Source organism: Octodon degus, unplaced genomic scaffold (genome assembly GCF_000260255.1).
Source record: "Octodon degus isolate 3935 unplaced genomic scaffold, OctDeg1.0 scaffold00118, whole genome shotgun sequence".
NCBI classification, from domain to species: domain Eukaryota; kingdom Metazoa; phylum Chordata; class Mammalia; order Rodentia; family Octodontidae; genus Octodon; species Octodon degus.
In genome coordinates this window covers 3,839,448-3,844,472 of record NW_004524694.1, presented here as the reverse complement: position 1 = coordinate 3,844,472, position 5,025 = coordinate 3,839,448, and the positions used below count along the sequence as shown (strand labels likewise).

At 40.2% G+C, this 5,025-nt stretch overlaps 1 protein-coding gene and 1 long non-coding RNA gene across 2 annotated transcripts in view; one reads left to right on the top strand and one right to left on the bottom strand.

Moving 5' to 3' along the window:
- The window catches only part of Trhr (thyrotropin releasing hormone receptor), a 43,819-nt gene that overhangs the window by 11,788 nt on the left and 27,006 nt on the right, over positions 1-5,025 (bottom strand). The window lies entirely within an intron of this gene.
- LOC111812250 overlaps positions 4,067-5,025 on the top strand; it is a 2,200-nt gene continuing 1,241 nt past the window's right edge. Inside the window, exons 1-2 of the long non-coding RNA XR_002817806.1 lie at positions 4,067-4,248; positions 4,746-4,938. This is a non-coding gene — a long non-coding RNA (uncharacterized LOC111812250). The remainder of the gene's footprint in view (positions 4,249-4,745; positions 4,939-5,025) is intronic.

The window sequence follows — 5,025 nt, the reverse complement described above, 5'->3', positions numbered from 1 at the left end:
GTTTACAGCCTCCCAAGAGCTGGGATTACAGGCAGGTGCCACCATGCCCAGTCTCAATTACTGTCTCAGCGTGCCCCGGGGATGGGGCCAGCAAGGCAGGCCGGGGGATCAAACCCCTGGCCCCTGCACCTGCTTGCAGATGTTTAATCCAAGTTCTGAAATATTAACCAACATTTTGCTGTTGTTGTTTTACAGGTTTATTTTAAAGCTGCAGTGCTAATTCAGAGTTTCCATATGACCCGTGCCAATACATTCTTTTATTACTAACTCCTTGCCTTTGCATGACTCAATGTTGCTAATTTCATACAGAACTAATTAATTCTGTCACTGGGTTTCCACTAAGTCTTTTTCCTTAAGTCCTTTCTTTTCTTGTCCTAAGGAAAATCCCATCTAGGACACCAAAATATATTTAATTATCACCTGTACTTATGTTTCCTTTAGTCTGGGGCAGTTTATCTATCTTCCTTTGTTTTTAGTGCCCTTGAGACGTCTAAGGAGTGAGTTAGGCACTTTACAGATTGGGCTCAATTTCAATTTGGCTGATGTTCTTCTCCCGCTTGGCCTGGGGTTATGGGCTCCTGGGAGAAGGTCCACAGCCGTGAAGTGCCGCTCATTTGTGTGTGTGTGTGTGTGTGTGTGTGTGTGTAAAGCAGGGATTGAACTCAGGCCCTTGTGCTTACCAGGGAAGCACTTATTTTACTGAGCCATCTCCCTGGCTGCTGAAGTGCTGTTCTGAGCACAGCATTCTGGGTATTCATGCTGTCAGCTTGACTTACGGCTTGCTACATTACTGTACGGTTTTATTGAGATATACTTTATACAAATCAACCTATTTACACTGCACAGTTCCAGGTGTCTTTATCTATTTATAGAGTTGCCCAGCCAGCACCACAATCCAATTGTGAAAATTTTCAGCTCTCTCAAAAGCAGCACACTGCCCATTTGCAGTCATTTGCTACCTTTTGCCCACTTTCTCCAGACCTTGGCAACGACTGATTTCTCTTGTGTCTGTGTAGATGTGCTTCTTCTGGATGTTTCATATAAACAGATTCAGATGTCCTTTTTTTAGTCTATGAGATTTCTATTACCTAGCATAATATACATAAAGTTAGCACATCATAGTAAACATTGGTAGTTCATTTACTTATAGAATATGAATATTATTTTATAGTATGTATATTATTATAATATTTATATGTATATTATCACAAATTATTTATACATTGTTTTGCTCATTGTGAATATACTGCTCTGAATATTTGTGAGCAAGGTTTTTTTTTGTACTGGGGATTGAACTCAGGACCTTGCACTTGCCAGGCAGGCACTTAAGCCGCTGATCTAACTCCTTGGCCCTTGTGCACAAGTTTTATGTGGATGTTTTTATATTTCTTGTCTTTTATTTCTCATCATTTGATTTTGTAGGAGTAGAGTTGTGGGCCTGGGTATTGTCTTTTAAATTATATTCAATAATGTTAAAATACTTTGTTGATCTTTAAAATATTTTTTAAATATTTTGACATACAAGATTTACTACAATATTTAATAAAAATTTTAATTGATTTTACAGAGATATGAGTATCCAGGAAAGATATAACGACAAAATTAAAATAGCCAACATGTAGTTTTGACTTCTGTTAAAACTGGAAAATAACTAGATGACAGAAAATCATGAGCAAGAAGAAATGGGATTTTTGATGGAATTATTATTTATTTATTTATAGTAATAAGAACTTTCATTGATCCAGCATGCCTGTTGGAGTGACTCCAAGAGAGAAAGCAGGAAGTGGAGGCAGTCACTACGAACACATCATTTAGGAATTTGCTGAAAGGGAAATAGAGAACTAGAGAACTTGTCAGAAAGAGATAAAGCAGCTCCAATTTATTTATTTTTCTCAAGATGGCAGAGACCACAGCATCTTTGTTTTCTTGGGAACAATTACGCTCAGCCTGGGCCTGCTGTTCTGGTCCTGCCCCCGGGTCATGCTGAGATTGAGACTGGGCATGACAGCCCACACCTGTAATCCCAGCACTTGGGAGGCTATAAACAGGAGAATCACTACCCGAGTCTGATCTAGTAGTGAGACCCTGAACACCCTGTAGACCCTTCCCTAAAATATAGGAAAAAAAAAATTAGGCTCAGAAGCAAGCATTTACAGTCTTGGACAGGGAGGACAGGATGACTGAGGGGCTCTACTCTAAACTAGGGCAGGGCGGGAGGTTGGCATCTCCCTAAGTGTAGACACAAAATTGCCTTCCCAATATCTGCCCTTTCCATTTAACCAGATTTAAGAGATGAAGACAATGAGTGGACAGCATGCACCTTTCTCATCAACTTTCTAAGCCCTTAATGGAATTTCCAAGAGCAGTTAATTGTGAAGTTCTTTGGAATTAAAGCACTTTCAAGTCATTAAACCATTTTGTTCTCCTGTCCCACTGAGATCTGGAGGACAAGGGCTGTGTTCCCATTGCATTGGCAAGAAAATGGAAACAGCTCAGAGAAGCAGAGAAATGGGCTGTGCACTCATGGGCAGGCAGCAGAGCTGTTACTGAAGCGCTATCTTTTGACTCTCATTTTGCTTCCAGATAATCACAGAAATCAACATTTGAAGAGGCAATGTCCATTTCTCTTTGGTGCGAATGTTGTTTATGAACTATTTTGAAAGGATAGTATTGTGTCCAGAGATCATTGGTAGCTCTGGAATCCTTTAAAGGATTTTATCCCAAGCTAGAGTGCCACATGTAGAGAGCAGTGATTAAGGAGAAGCATGTTGTCATAACAAAGCAAATAGGAGTCCTTTACATCAACCTATTTCTGGGCAAACAAGCAAACCAGAAAATTGGAAATGCAAAAATAAATAAGGTAATGAAAACTTCTATTTCTTGGGTGACAGACTAATTAATAGCAAGCCATTTTTTAGATCCTGGTTACATGGGATCGGGGGACATTTTAATTAATTGTCAGAGATCCACTTATCAGTCTGCTTAGGAAGTCAGGAGGATTTGATTCATGCTGCAGCTTTCCACAGGACTTAGTTGCAATTCTTGTAATGATTCAGAGAAATGTCTGAATTTTGATTCTGCTAATGATTTAGCAAAAATTCTGTGCGTGGTCTGGGCATTTGCTGTTATGCGGACACACTTCCTGTGCTGGTGATTGCTGTGGCAGTGTCCAGCGCGTTGATGATCCGAACACAGCTGGGGTCGGCATTCAGCATCCCAGGATCTAGCTCTCACAATCTGTCTCTGCTTCTGAGGACACTGGGCAAGACCTATGACACATCTGGACCTCACTTAAATGCTAAGGCAAACTCAATGAAGTGGAAGAGCTTTGCTACTGCTAAAATAGCCAAACCACATGACAAGAAATAACAAGTACATCACTGAACTTGTATTTTAACACTATTTACCTCTTTCCTATTGGATGATTTTCAAAGACATCATAGCACACAGTGTTAATAGTGTTAGCAATTTCAGATCCCATAATAAATAATGACCAAGTTGTCTTTGGCTTCATGAATAAAGCAGACTAACAATAAATTCTTACAACATCTGTGCTGCTCAGGAGGTCGAGAGGAGTCCTCCATACGTAAGCATGCCACAACCTAAGTGCTTCATGCACAGTTGTGTTATTATTGAGTAAACACTTGTGGAGTTTTCAAGTGTTATTAAAGCATTGAAGTGCATATGGGTTTATATATACTTTAAATTAGCAAAGTGCCATAGTTCCAACTCTTCTGGCTGGAACACTCTCATTCTCAGAAGTGTACTTCCTTCTGGAAATGGTTCCTGGTGAATGAATATGAAACAGGCTTTAATATTCTAATGCTGTTCTTTAAAGAATAACAATACATTCTGTGTTTGGACTTTGTCCATGTTCTTCAGCCTTGTGCGTATTAACAAAGTGTTCTGTACCTGCGAATATTTTGCTCTCAGAGAGCCTTCAGCAAAGTGATCAGTGACCTCTTTCATTTTGTTGTATTAATTTTTAGCCAGTTAAATGATAGGTTTGACTCAATAATTAAGAAAGTCTGAATTTAGCCAAGCTTTCACACTGTTCGCAGGCTCTGGGAATTTCTTATTGTAGAGTTTTCTTTGTTTTGACGTATGTCTAGGGATTTTTAAAGAACAGTTATAAACAATGCGGGGCATTTCATAACATGGAATGAAGGCATCAGCGAGGCTTAGGGTTGAATGATGGGCCAGAAGAAAGCTTGGAATCGACTCAAAGTCTGTTAGAGTACAGCAAAGGTCAGTAAAAGCTGCGTGGTGATTCATGGCAAAGAGATCGGGGCCTGACAGACCCTGCACTGGGCATTGTTTAGGGATTTCTCAGCAAGAAGCCACGGAAGGATGCTAATGTGTGGATTCTTGAGTCCACCTGCCTCTAGTAAATCAAAATGTTCCATTCAGGAGAACCATTCTTGCAGGAATTGTAGTGTTTTCTGGGTTCTCTGATTTCAAATATCCATGCAAACATTAGCAGGATTTCACAATAGAATTCAAATGTGGTAATACTTGAGGTATTCATTGTATTTTGGTAATGCTCAAAGAAGAAGTAGGGCTTAAGGAAAAGGCATTGTACTAGAGGACTTAAAAGTATAAAATTCAAAGTGTGGCAATGGAAATTTTTCTTCTCCATAATTCTAGAAGGTCCTGAGGAAGGTGGTTTGAGATGTTTCCTGAGAGAGGCATTTGTGGGGGTGAAACAGAATTCTGCATCTCACAGCACTGTGTGTTGTCAGTAGGGCCACAAACTGGAGCTGCCACTGAGATGATGCCAGAGCTGGGGTTACACAGTGACCCATTGTTGTGCAGTGCACGATGTGTCCTTGCTCTGAGACTCCCAGGTCTCCACTGGAATAAGTCTTCCCAAATGTAAGTAATGCAAGCGGGAAGATACTTGTTTGGGAGGAAGACCAAGCTCTCCACTTAAACTTGGTGTATGATGAACTCTCAAAGCCTTTCTTTCTTCTGAGAGAAAAAAGAAGAAAGAGAGAGGGAGAGAGAGGGAGAGGAGGGGGAGGG